General features: G+C 43.5%; 1 long non-coding RNA gene and 1 other non-coding gene across 2 annotated transcripts; one reads left to right on the plus strand and one right to left on the minus strand.

Moving 5' to 3' along the window:
* The first annotated feature begins 2,053 nt into the window (after positions 1–2,053).
* LOC112240324 lies at positions 2,054–6,177 on the plus strand. Its single transcript, XR_002952007.2, has 2 exons — positions 2,054–2,747; positions 3,779–6,177. It is a non-coding gene; the product is annotated as an uncharacterized LOC112240324 (long non-coding RNA).
* Positions 2,098–2,169, minus strand: trnat-cgu. The gene has a single exon. It is a non-coding gene; the product is annotated as a tRNA-Thr (tRNA).
* Positions 6,178–8,312: the final 2,135 nt, after the last annotated feature.

Below are 8,312 nucleotides of genomic sequence, written 5' to 3' on the forward strand. Positions count from 1 at the left end.
AAAAGGGATACATTTTGTCACTCTTCATATAATTAATTAAAATGCCTTTATTTGTATAGCATATTCAATGCAAAGATGAAAAACTCTGATTAAAAACTAAGGTTAAACAAAGTTTTTAATCTTTGTTTCCATTGAACATGCTATACAAATAAAGGCATTTTAATTAATTATATGAAGAGTGCCTTGGTCCTCCCTTATTTTTAATATTTTACCTATATTTAACTTGGCAAGTCAGTTAAAAACAAATTTTATTTACAATGAAGGCCTACCCCAATGACACTGGGCCAATTGTGTGCCACTCATATGGGCCTCCCAATCACAGCCAGGAATCAAACCAGAGTCTGTAGTGACATCTCTAGCACAGAGATGCAGTGGTTTAGAGAGCTTCGCCACTCGGGAGCCCCAAGACAATGTATTTTCCTACTTTAATGTACTACTAAGATTGTATTTATTCATTCCAAATGGGTAAAAAAAAAACTGTAAAGTTGCTTTGAACGTAAAACTATTGTTGTGAAGCAAAGACAATGATCAATCTGCATTATGCTAATCTATCCACTGAAATGACCTTGTTGTCCTCAAGTGAACCGTTTTGCTCTCATACTTCAGCGTTCAGTTGAGAGAGAAATTGGCCTGGTTTCTTTGTAGTTCAAAAGTATTTAGGGTAAGGGAAAGAGTTAACTACAGTAAAAAAAAACGTCCTCACAGATGCACCCATCATGTAAACCTATCGATCATAGCTACAGTCGGCCACACAACGTGCGCGTCATCCTTGCACAGGTTGGGCACACTCTCCAAAGCGCACAGTTGGAACACGAGGGGATACTTGTTGAGTTCTAGAGCCCACGACCAGGGTTCCCTTTCCGCAATCCCCAAACAACTTTCATGTTATGAGTAAAATCCTTTAGGAAAAATGTATATGCTATCCTCCAAAAAGCAGGTTTAATTGTCCAGTCAGACACGAAACAGATTTCAGAATGGCCTCTATCGGCATGGAACATAGGCCCATCTCTCCAAAGACAGTTGAATATTATCCTAAAGTTATTCCTGAACAAAAAGCAGTAGGCTACGGTGTGTCCCAGACCGGTAACGTTGCCCGGGGAAAAATAAACCCACCTGATCTCTCTCCCTCTCTCTGCGTGTGTACTGACCGATCGTCCCGTACAGAACCTAGAGACAGTAGCCCAAACCCAGTGGCTCTGGCTGTGCTGTGTGGGCCGCGTAGTGCGAGCCTCCTTTTCAGGTCCTCCCTAAAATGGAATTCTAGGTGGTGGTGACTAGGCAGTAGGTGTGTCGAGCTCCATGCGTGCGCCACTCCAGAATAACACAGTCCTGGAGACAGTTGAGATCTTGCAGTAACCATTGCCACCAAATGGAAAGGTTTGGCTCTGCACTCTCGTATGTAGAAGTGTGGGGAGTAAATTACTATTGTACCTTCCTCTTCCCAAACAATAATCAGAAAAACGAGGTTTTCGTATACCATAAGGATTTATCAAGTTTCTGAGTAAAATATAAAGTTATAACGTTGATTTGCATAACATATTTAGGCCTATATTATCAGGCTGTACTATTACAGCATTGGATTGAAAACAAGATCTATATTTATAAACATGTGTATTTACAAAGATAGACAATAACTCAGTCTTAGTCTAGTTTTAGTTTTTTTTCATCCATGTGTCATTCTATGATGGCTGATCTCTCATCTCATCTCTATATAAAATCTCAGTGGGCTGGTCGATACACACTATTGTAGTTGGAGCGCCGACTGGTGGTCATTAGGAGGGGCGTGCCAAATAAACGTCTGAAACAAAAGTTTAAGATTTTTAGCTGTTAAACTGTTTAACTTTGATTTCTACTAGATTTGTTTTAGCTCTAAACTTGTTTTTACCTTGATGTCTCCAATTTATTGTCTTGATGAACACCACTTATGTATGAGAAGTCTTAGCATATAACTTTTACATTGTACATTGTTGAGATTTAAACGTTTTATCAACGCATTAACTTAATATTGACTTAATATTGAGTTTGAAATATGTATCAAATATCAGTACGTTGGAACTATCCGTTTTAAAAATGTGTCCACCGTGGACTTCGTTTCCGAGGCACGGACGGGGATCGAGCCCGCGATCTTCGGTTTACGAGACCGACGCCTTACCACTTGGCCACCGCGCCTGGTAATAGTGCGAAGGAAAAATATGAGTTTTCAAACCTTTTTCCTGCCAATTGACTGAATCCGTTTGGAAAATGTTATGGATGATACAAATATATTTATTGATAGTAGCACGTTTTTATGACGAGCAATCTCAAACATACATCTCCAAACCAAGACACACCGTGTCATCTTCCAGTTGACCACTTAGCTAAAGCTTAGCTAAAACTGACGTTGGTATATATCTAGCCACTGGAAGTTAGCTACACGGGTCGTTTTCAATATGTGACTTTAGCCGCTAGAAAGCAAAATAGAATAATGATGATGATGATGATGATGCCCGATACGTATTGTGTTTATTATCAGCAGTGATCGAACGTAATGACGCTATTTCGAACGCGCCCTGTCCACGTGTTCCTGAATGTAGCCCTGCACCCGGATGTAGTGGGTGACTAAGCTAAGGATCATGTTGCTAGCCCGGTTTGGTATCTCGACCATCAAACGTTATATGTTGACGATTATGTGATTTATAGCTAGATAGAGAACTTGGATGCAGATTGCAAGCGTGGCCTTTTTTAACCTGTGCGCTTGGGTCATTTGGGTAAGTCCTAGGCATGTTCCTAGCTCAGCAAAGATGTAGCTGGCTAACTAAAACAAATATCTTACGCTAACTAGCTAACCATATGAGATCATTACAGTACATCCAGTTCTGTACCGATGTCATTGTCAGAAGTGGTCACCGAAGGTTGCAAATTCATGGAATTTTGTTAGAATACATATGAGCCTAATAATAATCTTTGTCTGATATGTGCACCGCACTGTAACAAGTTGCAATGTTGTTAGCTAGCTACAATACCATTACAATGTTGTTAGCTAGCTACAATACCATTACAATGTTGTTAGCTAGCTACAATACCATTACAATGTTGTTAGCTAGCTACAATACCATTACAATGTTGTTAGCTAGCTACAATACCATTACAATGTTGTTAGCTAGCTACAATACCATTACCATGTTGTTAGCTAGCTACAATACCATTACCATGTTGTTAGCTAGCTACAATACCATTACCATGTTGTTAGCTAGCTACAATACCATTACCATGTTGTTAGCTAGCTACAATACCATTACCATGTTGTTAGCTAGCTACAATACCATTACCATGTTGTTAGCTAGCTACAATACCATTACCATGTTGTTAGCTAGCTACAATACCATTACCATGTTGTTAGCTAGCTACAATACCATTACCATGTTGTTAGCTAGCTACAATACCATTACAATGTTGTTAGCTAGCTACAATACCATTACCATGTTGTTAGCTAGCTACAATACCATTACCATGTTGTTAGCTAGCTACAATACCATTACCATGTTGTTAGCTTCGTTTCAAAGCTCAGGCTAAGTTCCACATGTGTTCCGTGGAACATACAGTATTATTCAGGTTCCCTGAATCAGGGCAGTGAAATGTGTTCTATAAGTTCATAAGTGTGCGTGTTTCATTTAGATACAACAGAGGAGCCTACCTATGTTACTTACCGTAACTGAATTTCATATTCCATTCTATATTCATAATATTGCATTTATATATATAACCTGGTAAAACTACATTCCCAGCCGTTCCTTTGCAGGTGAGGAAGCCTTGAAATCAGCACTACTGCAGGAGGAACCTGGGAGAGGCTGGATAACCTGGGAGAGGCTGGATAACCTGGGAGAGGCTGGATAACCTGGGAGAGGCTGGATAACCTGGGAGAGGCTGGAGAGACCCTGAACTGACACCCCAGCCCTGTTCCAAGCCGGCGTTGATCTTCCTCGCCTCCATGTCCCAGGTTTAGGTTAAACCCTTGAAGCTGGCGAGACCCTGAAGTCCCACCCCTGTGACATCCCTGGGTCCCCTCCCCAGCCTCAGCACCAGCCTCAGCCCCTCTGACGACCTACCATGCCCCTGATCGTGGATGCTGTGTGGGCCGTGTGGAGCATCGGGGCCGGGGTCTATGACTACTTCCACACCAGTGCCATGGAGGAACGCATCGGCAACCTGGAGAGCGTCCTGACCATCCACCAGTGTGTCATAGCAGCTCTGTCCGCAGGCCTCGTCCTCCTCATGACCTACATACTGTGGAGAAAACACTGAAACCATGGTTGTATTCAGTCAGTGAGATGGCACCGGGGGGAAAGTTTTCCCCTAGGTACAGATCTTGGATCATTTCCCCCTCCCTCAACCCTATCTGTAACCAGTAGTGGGAGAAAATACTAAACTGACCCAAGATCAGCATCTAGGGGCAACTTCACCCTACTCTAGCGGAGATGGGAGATGAGACGGTCCTAGATACTCCAAACCTAAGGACTGCATTATGGATAGCATCGGCTACTCACCAAACTAACAGCCAGTCCCAAATCACGCCCTAACCCTCCCCCATTGTCTTATGTCATATCATGCGATGACTGTCAGTTTAGGGACGGGGCATTGTGTAGGAGTGACGCCACCTAGCATAAGATAAGGACCTTGGCACTAACCCTCAGGTGTTGGCAGATCTGAAGGGTCTTGATAGGTATAAGCAGTGTAACACTGGATCATCACATTACTACGACTACTGGAGCTCAACAGACAGTCCTCAACCCCTCCCTAGTCCTTCCCCTCGGCCCTGACCCTCAAAAGAACGGTCTGGATAGGTATGACAACTGGGTAGGATTATAGGATTCTGTTTCATCAAAGCACTACTATTGGAAGACGAGCTCAAGAGACCACGAGGAGTTGCTTGTGGAAGCTTCCTGGAAGAAAGTAGCCCTGGTATACAGTGCAAAGGCTCTACCAGAGCTTGTTGGAGTGGATTCATCCCTCCAGGTCTCGTTCGTTACTCTGCTGTTACTTGTGCAAAGGCTCTATCAGAGCTGGTTGGAGTAGAGTCATCCCTCCAGGTCTCGTTCGTTACTCTGCCGTTACTTGGAACGGGATTGAGAGGAAGTCTGGGAGGTGAGGGTAGCTGGAGAGGGGTTCTTCAATCTGAGAGCTCGAGTGCCGTGTTGACTGTAGCCTGGTCCCAGATCTGTTTGTACTATTGTGTCAACTCCATGCCATGCCAAACATGGAATTGACATGATAGCACCAACAGATCTGGGACCAGTCTATCATGACTGGCTGTGATTAGAAAACACTGTATTTTGCTACTGTGTGGATACTGACGTCTAGCCTGGTCCCTGATCTGTTTGTGCTGTCTTGCCAACAATGACCATAATGACCGTAGGAGTGGGCAAGACCATATAAACAGATCTAGGACCAGGCTAACTCAGGCCCCTTGTTTAATTTAAAACTATCATCCATTGAATGTGATTGATTCATTTTGGTACTGTTATATTGCTGAAAGGGATTTGTGAAACATGGCTTCTGTCCATGTCACTGTAGAATAAGCCAACATAATAATGACACTGTTGGGACTAAACATTATAAACCGCTTTTCTTAAAAAGGTGTTTATCTTTCTCTTACATGGAAGATTTCAGACAGTTTAAGCCTAGTCCTTAGAATAAAAAGCCTGGTCAATGGAGAATCTCCGTTAAGTTATTATTATTTTTTTTAGCCCAGGACTAGACTTAAACTGTCTGAAATCTTCCATGTAAGAGAAAGATAAACACTTTTTTTTAAGTTACTGTCGAGGTTAAACATTGTTACACGTTTCCATGACGATGACACCTTTCAACGGTTTTCTCTGTATTTGTATGTCATAACATCTCCTTTTAAAATCATGCTTTTATCATTGTTGGATCTGTTCCCTTTCTCCCTGGTTCACTATTATCATGTCTGTCGGCCATTGTTGGATCTGTTCCCTGTCTCCCTGGTTCACTATTATCATGTCTGTCGGCCATTGTTGGATCTGTTCCCTTTCTCCCTGGTTCACTATTATCATGTCTGTCGGCCATTGTTGTCGACTCAAGTGCTACTGTGTGTATATTGCTGAATCACTACCTGGTTGTTGGTTTCTATGTGAACAAACGGTATTAATGTCAGGTTAATAAATAATGTGATTAACTCTGCACTATTCTCTCCTCCTTAATGTATGTGAAGTATTCGTTTTATCATGTACAAACTATGATTTGTAATTCCTTTGAAAGTTGGGTGCCATGCCAGGGGTCACAGCTGGTTGTCATGACGTCACTGAGATATGGTCCTGTAGGTTGTAACTACAACCTTGTTCCTGGAGAACCAGATCCCTATGGGCCCTGGTCAAAAGTAGTGCACTACATAATGAATAGGGTGCTATTTGTAATGGAGCCATGGACTCAGGAATGTCCACAGATAAATATGGTCCATCAAGGTCAAAGATTCTTCTTCTCTTGATTCGTATCAGGGATTGAGAATGTCAGGAAGAGACTGCTTCTTCCTTCCAGAGCAACTGTCGACTTGCCCAGGATTGCTGCTTCCATGGTGCCTGCCCCCTAAATATGTCATCAGACCAAGTTGCTAAATAAAAACATCTGTCTTTCTCTCTCTCATTATACCAGGCTATTTGCTCAGTCGGGCCTATTCCCGTCCTCATTATGTTTGTGGGTCAGTCCATTCTTATTAGTACCATACTCTTCACTTCCACATGTCTGATATCTACTCTGTTTATTAGGTACACCCATTAAGAACCGGGTCGGACCACCCGTTGCCTCCAGAACAGCCCGAATTATTCAGGGCATGGATTCTACAAGGTGTGGCTTTCAAACGCTGCTCAATTGGGATCATGGGATCTAACGTGCGCCAGGAAAACATTCCCCACACCATTACACCACCACCGCCACCAGTCTGTACCGTTGGCACCAGGCAGGATGTGGTCATGGACTCATGCTGCTTATGCCCAATCCTGACTCTGCCGTCAACAGGAACTGGGATTCAATTGGACCAGGGAATGGTTTTCCACTCCTCAATTGTCCAGTGTTGGTGATCGCGTGCTCACTGGAGACACTTCCTTGTTTTGAGCTGATAGGAGTGAATTCGGTGTGGTCGTCTGCTGCGATAGCCAATCTGCGACAAGGACCAGTTCTGCACACCACTGTTACACTGTGCTGTTATTTGTCTGTTTGTGGCCTGCCTTTTAGCTTGCACCATTCTTGCCATTCTTCTTCGACCCTCTCTCATCAACAAGCTGTTTTCTCCCACAGGACCCGGTGCTGACTGGATGCTTGTTGATTTGTCACACCATTCTCTGTAAACCCTAGACACTGTCGTGCGTGGAAACACCCAGGAACAGAGGGAAGTGGGAATCACAGGAACAGAGAGAATGCAGTGGGAATCACAGGAACAGAGAGAATGCAGTGGGAATCACAGGAACAGAGAGAATGCAGTGGGAATCACAGGAACAGAGAGAATGCAGTGGGAATCACAGGAACAGAGAGAATGCAGTGGGAATCACAGGAACAGAGAGAATGCAGTGGGAATCACAGGAACAGAGAGAAGAAGAGAATCACAGGAACAGTGGGAATCACAGGAACAGAGAGAATGCAGTGGGTCATGCAGTGGGAATCACAGGGAGAGAATGCAGTGGGAATCACAGGAACAGAGAATGCAGTGGGAACAGAAAGAGCAGAGAATGCAGTGGGAATCACAGGAACAGAGAGAATGCAGTGGGAATCACAGGAACAGAGAGAATGCAGTGGGAATCACAGGAACAGAGAGAATGCAGTGGGAATCTACACCTGCATTGCTTGCTGTTTGGAGTTTTAGGCTGGGTTTCTGTACAGCACTTTGAGATATCAGCTGATGTACGAAGGGCTATATAAATAAATTTGATTTGATTTGAATCACAGGAACAGAGAGAAAGAGTGCAGTGGGAATCACAGGAACAGTGATTCAGTGAAGTGGGAATCACAGGAATCGTGACATCCAAAGTGTGGTGTTCTGAACTCGGTTCAGGGTGTCATCTTCGGGATGTCGATGGAAGCTGAGGTCAGATATCTAAAAGAGAATAGAAGAGCAGGTGGGGTTAGTTTCCTGTCACCTGACCAGAACAATGAATGGAGAAAGGGAAAAGAGTATATTGGTTCTTATTTATTTTTTACCAAGAACACCTCCCTAACACAGGAGGTTAGTGGCACCTTTAATTGGGGAGGACGGGCCCTGATCAAAAGTAGCATGGACCACAGGAGGTTGGTGGCAGCTTTAATTGGGGAGGACGGGCCCTGGTCAA

The sequence above is a fragment of the Oncorhynchus tshawytscha genome, unplaced genomic scaffold (assembly GCF_018296145.1).
Source record: "Oncorhynchus tshawytscha isolate Ot180627B unplaced genomic scaffold, Otsh_v2.0 Un_contig_993_pilon_pilon, whole genome shotgun sequence".
In the NCBI taxonomy this organism is placed as follows: Eukaryota; Metazoa; Chordata; class Actinopteri; order Salmoniformes; family Salmonidae; genus Oncorhynchus; species Oncorhynchus tshawytscha.